Below are 7,342 nucleotides of genomic sequence, written 5' to 3'. Positions count from 1 at the left end.
GTATTTCTAGTACTTGAGTAAAACTTTAAACTTGTACAAACTCTCTGATGAAATTATACGTTGCACATTTCCCAGCTTTGAACTCACTATGTTGCAGCAGCAATAAGGGCTGTTTTAGAAAAATGTGACCAGATGAATGATGTAGAAATATGAAACAGGGTCCAGTTAATTTCATGTTTATGTTTTAAGAAACTTGGCCTATGGGTAGCTGCTGTATCACAAGGAATAGCAAGACTACAAAGAAATTTATTACACTGTACTATTGCTCCCCAGGGTTTTTCCATAATAAACAAACTGAATCTGGTATATACTTTTAATTGTTTCATTTTAAGGCAGTTCTTTGCTGCATCAGTGACTCCTGCTAACTCATAATATTCTCATGGGGATTCAATTATTATCAGTGTCCCTTTATTGATGATCTCAATGAGAATAGATACTCTGGCAAGAGAATGTAAATAATTTATTTCTTGTGACTTAACTTTAAACCCGTATGTTTGCTTAAATTTAAGGAGATAAAGAGAAAATGTTGACAATGTGGTCATTTTCAAGTAAAAAATTCTCTTGGACTTTTTAGCCACACATAGGCATATTTAATCCTAGAAGGCTGTACAGCAGTAGGAAAGAAAAAGGGAAATATCAGAGAACTTAGTGGGTATTTCCTCTCTCTCCTAAGAGTATTTAATCTTTTGGTTTTCTAAGCAAATCTCTTGCAGCTGCTTAGCTCTCTGTTCGTGCCAAGGACCCTTTGTTTATACTAACTGCACCCAAAGAATTCTTCTTACACAAGTTGTACTATTTAAGCTCTTTTGCAAGTCTCAGACTTTATCACATCCGTGGGGAAACAGCCATACTTTTCTTTCTCAGCATTCCTTCTGGCCAAAGGAGAATGTAGAAGATTTAGTTCCTTAAGCATCGATCCTTAACACTGCTGGTGATTTGCATGGATGAGAAAACTTTCATAAGCCTGGGGCTAGATACACCTCCCATTTCCACACAGACTGAGTTTAGGGAGACAGCCCTAAGAAGGATCCGGGAGCAACAGTTCAGTCCATCTGGATTCAGGTGGTTTTCTATCCTAACCTTAAAATCAGCAAGAACTAGAAAGTCTGAGAAACCAAATACAACAACTGGACCAAGTCCTCCTGGAGATTGGTTCCAAAAATTGATCCATAAATTCACAACTTTTTAGTTCCATAAAACTAAAGATTAAAAAATTGTTTATCTCCCAGACAGTGTGGTTGAGCATCAACCTAGGATCCAGGAGATCACAGTTCGATTCCTGGTGAGAGCACATGCCAGGGTTTCAGGCTCCATCCCCAACAGGGGGCGTGCAGGAGGCAGCTGATCAATGACTCTCTCATCATTGATGTTTTTATCTCTCTCTCCCTCTCCCTTCCTCTCTCTGAAATCAATAAAAACATATTTTTTTTAATTGTGTATCATTTTTTATCATCAAACCCCAAATTACACAGTCACTGAGCTAATTCTGTTCAACCCCAAAAAGTCATATATAAACATTTAGGCCCTAAACATCATTCACTTAAATGGTCTCAGCTGATGCCTACTCAACCACTTTAGAGATGAGATAGTCAAAGCCAGGAAGGGTCAAGGGACACGTTCAAGACCATGCAGCTATCCGTTGCCTGAGGGTGGACTCAATCCAGACCCTTCAGTTCCTCCACAGTCTTTCCACTGTACCACAATTGCATTTTCCTAATTATCCACATTTTAAAAATTAAAAACACAGCTAATCATTCTGATGTTCGTAATCATTCAGATACAAGCGACTGATACCTTTGGGGGGGGGGGGCATTATATAGATAAAACTTCATCTATGTCCAATCTTACTTGGCTAACATTACTTCTTTCCAGCATCTTCTCAAAACAGCTGTAGGGAAGATCCAGTGAGAAAATGTATGCGGAGCCTGCCTGGCTGGTCAAGTGCTCAGGAGCAGTGCTCCAAGAAGGAACCCTGCGAGAATAAGTGTATGTGAATACAGAATATGAAGACCGCCGTGGACCTTGCTACTAAATGGTGGGTGACACAAGTTTGCCCCAGGTCCTAAAATGTATTTAATGACAACATAATATGCAAGGTAAGCTATGGTGAGCTGGAGGCTGCTGATACCAGCAAGAGTGTATTTTGTGTATTTCTTCTCAACACTGTCCACTGAAGTCAAGTCAGTAGCTTGAAACCAGCCACCGTGGGAATATGTACACTACAGGAAACTGGCAAACGCTATAAAGCCGTCTTCCCCTCCCCACCAGAGAGCTGGTTGTCGAACCATCAACACACCACTGATTGTGAACAGGCTGTAAAGTCAAACAAATCTAGGTTTGGATACAAACTTAATCTCTGACACTTAGACTAGTGTACCCTAGGCAAGCTCCTTGAGCCATGAGTCTCTGGTTCCTTGCCTTTCAGGTGGAGATAATAGTACATCATTTATAGACTGTTGAGTGTGGTCGGTTTGGGTCAGTGGTTGAGCATCAACCCTTGAACCAAGAGGTCAGGTTTGATTCCCAGCAGATCAGTGTTTCTATCTCTCTATCTCACTTCCTTCCTCTCTCTCTAAAATCAATAAAAATATGTTTAAAAACAAAAAGACTGTTGAAAAGATTAAGTGAGATAAGGTATATGAAACACTTAGAAGAGGACCTGGGACCTAACGTCAAATAGTAGCTGAAATTGGTTGTTACTATTACTGTAAAAAGTCTGGAGTATTTTAAAATTCAGCTGGATTCTACATATTTCATTTATTTTGCATGATACTCATATATTAAACATGAATGTGATTTTAGAATGAACTTGTCAGCCTGGGTTAGGAAAAAATGTGTTTTATGGGAAAAAATTTCTATTTAAGTTCTTTTATTGTTTCTGTTTGAGAAAATACTTAAACAAATATGAACATCTAAACAAAGACAGTTTTCAAGCCAAAAATCTAAGTGCTCTGAGTCTCCTCTGAGCATTTTTCAACAATGTTGGGCCCCAAACCAGAACATGCTACAACCTTTCTGTACCCACCCCGCCCTGCTTCCACAGCCGGCCTCCCCCAGAGAAAAGAATTTGATACAATGCCAACAAGAGGATCTTCCTTCCTAGACTATCTTAGGGTTTCATCGTTTTTGTTAAAAAAAAAAAAGTAGCTCAAAACTTGGCATGTAAAACACTTAAAAATATCCAAATGCGCAGAGCCCAGAGAAAGAAATATTCAAAATATAAAAATCTGTGGTTTGGAGGCATGTGGATAAGGGCTTGGCCCTGAGGTTCCCTTACCATGCTGCAGGCATGGCCAGACAACCACAGGGCTGGATTCCCTGTCCCCTCCCAAGCCTCGCCCTCAGTTCCCTCATTATTAAGGGGGTAGCTGGTCACCTTCCTATTGATGCCCTTGGCAGAAACCCGCTGCGGTGGCTCAAGGCAGTCCGTCCAAATGGGCAGTTGGGTGAAGGGCCATTCAGTCATATTTCACTCTGTTGCCAGGGATGCAGGGGTGGGGCTGGAAAAGGAGAGTGCAGGCATGACTAAAGGCACTGGTGGGGCCCTGGAAGCCACACCCCGTAAGCTGGTGCAGGAGGAATGTGGACTATAAGGCTCCTTGCAGGTCGTCCGATGGCCTGGGGAAGTTCAGTCACTTCCTCTCTGTCCCCCTCAGCCCTCTGCCTCCTGCTTTTCTGGAGGGACTGTCAGGAGCACATGCTGCGCCTCTGCGCCCTACAGCGGGGTGTCGGGAGTTACAGGGCCAGCTGCCTCTTGATTCTGATGCAGAATTTCCCTGGCGCAACAGCACCGTGAGCTGCCCGCCACTGCCCCACTACCCGGAATCTGAAAGACAAGCAGGACCGCTGAGCTGCACCTTGTTCCACTCGCGGGACTCCAAGAGCTGAAACCCTTTTTCTGAGGTTGCTCAGCTCGTTGACTGGCTGTGTGTCTAGAACTCAGAGTTGTTGTTTTTTTTTAATTCCTTCCAAGTGCAATTTTCCCAGTCTACACAGTGACTGCAACTTTTCACCTCCAAGGCCTTGCACTTCAAGTCTCCTCTGAATTGACTTTCTGTATTCCATTTCTCCAGGCTAAGCTTGAAGCAAATTCCCACACAGCGATACCCCTCCCCTTCCATTTTCTACAAATACCAACCTCCCTCTGGATTCACTTCTCACCGTGCAGAGGCTGGGAGCCCCAAGGTTTGGCTTCTTAGGTCTCCCGGTGTTATTGACTTTGTCTGGGTCTCTCCAGCCCTTGACTTTTCCACTGGCAACCTCAGGCCGCCAGGCTTGGCTGGGCTGTGTGACCTCAGCTGGGTCCTAATAGTGACTAAGAACCCTGCTTGTGCCCTCATCTGACATTCACCACTGGGACTGTTGAATGTCACTCTGCCCCCACCCCCTTACTTCTCTGAAAGCCTGAAGAACCTTCTGAATCACAGCATATTAAGAATGAGTACATTCATTAAAGATTATGTCATTCCACACTCTCATTCTACAGAGAAGATCACTGATGCTCATAAATAATGAGGACTTCAAGGCACCTACCTGGTCTACGCTTTCCTTCAGGTAGCTAAAATGTCACCTCCCTGTTAGAGGTGAGGCACTAGAGATTCAGACACATAGTGTGACTTGCTCAACATCAGAGCCAGCCAGGCAGTTTGGAGCACTGCACTCTCCCCCTTCACCCCTGCCTCTGTAGCCGTACATCCCCTTCACCCCTTTCAAATATCTGTCATTTCCTCTCCTCCTGTCACTCAACAAGGGTCAAGTGAGCATCTATACAGTCAGCATAAGGGAGGTGCAACAGCTAAGAGGATGCACAGAACACACCCATCCTCCTGAATCTACATCTCTTCCAGAGTTTAGCCTATCCTATTTCAAATAAGGCAGTTTTCTCTTCCTGCCAAATTATATTTTGATTTATTAGATGTATTAAATACATGTATTAAGTAACTGTCTCCTCTAAACTCTGTCAGTTTTCTCCATTATTAATTATGAGCCCGGGCTTCTCAACCCCATGTTTTACACAAGGAGCAGGTGGATTCTCCTGGTTTAACCTGAGCTCCCCAGCAAGCAGAGCCTGAAGCTGCTTTATACGTTGCTATTTTATTAGAGTGCAGCCTCAGATAGCAGGCACGAGAGAGGAAGAGAGTGAGGCAGGGAAGGAAAGAGAGCCAGTATAAGGATACTCAATAGAGTTTTCTGCCATTAAATTCAACTGATGCCTTGATGTTGAGTTAGAATAGGATGGTTGTCCTTTTTAAAAAGCCATGACATAAACTGTGTCTGAGGCAGGGGTAAAGGAGGGAGAATTTATCCGCCAGTTCCCTTCTTCTGTTTGTCAGAAGTTTGCCCCCTGGAGCATTGCTGCCTTCTGCACTTTCAAGTGTGTGCATGTGTGAGTGCCACATAGGGGTCTGTCCCACACCTCAGCATCGACAGGGAAGCTATGGGCTGGAGACAGGGCCATAGCTTGCAGAGAAGGTGAGGCCCTGTCAGAGCGCAGTTGTCCAACGTTTGAGCTCACACCAATGCTGGCTGGGTCCCACAGGGGGGCTTAAACAAGACCAGGTGAGACCTGATGCAGGTGTCTGATACAACTACTGTTGGCATGTAACCTGCTCTCGGTTTCCTCATAAAGACATGAAATGACAAAAGTCATTTACAATTATTGACCTTCCTTTGACTGTGGTTCTATAGTCATGAACCTGAATACTGAGCCTCCAGGTAATAATGCTCACAAAAAACGTATAACTTAATAGCTCCTGAGGGTCAGGGTTGATAGGACTGATCTTCTAATTGATCAGATAACCATTTGCAGCACTGCAAAGAGAGATGTTCTATGCCTCCCTCTTTTGAACTTGAATTTTAATGACTAAGTGGCTGCGATTAAGATTTGAAACACATATTCTCTACTCAAAGGATATGGTTTTACTGCAATGTACTCAGACTGAGCTTTATAGTCTATTAGTCTTGCTAATAAAGTTTTGCCAGAAACAATGGCTTAAAAATGAATCTTAATGAAAATAAGTAACTTTGGCATATGTTTCCAATATTCAATCAGATTATATCCATAATTCTGCAGGACAGATGTGGTTGCTCTCCCTTCTTCCCTGTTAGCAGAATCCTGGTTTTGTTTCAGGAGCCACCTCTCACAGTGGCTCAGTTTCAGGTCCTGATTTTTCTAAGTCTCTCAAGATGGTCCCATTGAGCTTGCTGGTAACCCATTTAGGTGTGGATACATGCTACCATTCTGGCCAGTGCGATAGGAAAGGAATCCAGCTGAGGGGTTTTTGGGAAACATTATACCTGATCTTAAAAAAATAAATGATGAGGAATGACTTTATTGCCACTGCATGTTATTGAATTAGAATAGGATGCTGGGCACTTCTGCAGCCATCCTGGGACAGAAGAGCCAACGTGAAGATGAGGCTGATGCCCTAATTAGGCGCAGTGGAAAGCTAGAAAGACCCTGCATTCTTGATGATGTCTTTTAGTCACTGAACTAACCAACGCTGGAGCTGCCCAACCTATGCACTTTTTATAGGGGATAAATCCTTTATTGTTTTGAGTCAGTGTCTCTGTTACTTGCAGTTGAAAGTTTCCTAATTACAGCAAGTCAAATTAAGTGGTTTTCCTGGGGATACATTTTACAATATTTTTTATACTGGAAAGCAAACTAGAAAGGTACAGTTTAAAATCAGAAGTTCTATGGGAATTTTATTCAGATTTTTTAATGACTTTTGTGGGAAAATAACATGGTCTTAAAAATTTTTTCAATCTAACATGATCTGTTCTGTGCCACAGAACTTCGGAGTCCTGGAGTCATCTATAAATTAAAATAGACTGAGAATTGTTTCCTGAGGATGATTTTGGTTCTGCCATCCAGCAATGGGAAGCCATCTGTCCAGACTACTGTCCTGACCAGGCTCCTTAATCTCAGTAAGAGGATCATAATTTTATTCTCAGTGCTATTGATTGCCAAAGCATTTGGATCTTGTTTTAATTAGGAACTCAGAAATCTCCACTCCAAGTTTTTGCTAAATACTACAACTTTTAACTTTGTAGTCCAAGATTTATCCAAAGCTCAGTTATAAGGATGGAGCTTGCCAAAAGGCACATAATTCATCATTCTACTAGAGATGACAAGCTTTTCCCTTGGCTCGAGGAGGCTGTCCAGCAACCATGGCTGAGCGGTTATGCCTTCTTCCCTCTCCCAAGTCCCCCATCAGCCATAATGTTGCATTTGTAGTTACATTTTCAACTGAAGAATGTTAAAGAAACAACCATCTAAATTCTGTATTATACGGAACCCTACTGAAACACTGGCCCAGAATCTGAGTGGGATCCTAGG

Source organism: Miniopterus natalensis, chromosome 1 (genome assembly GCF_054644295.1).
Source record: "Miniopterus natalensis isolate mMinNat1 chromosome 1, mMinNat1.hap1, whole genome shotgun sequence".
Classification (NCBI taxonomy): domain Eukaryota; kingdom Metazoa; phylum Chordata; class Mammalia; order Chiroptera; family Miniopteridae; genus Miniopterus; species Miniopterus natalensis.
The sequence above is the reverse complement of the archived record's forward strand: the minus strand, read 5'-3'. Positions refer to the sequence as shown.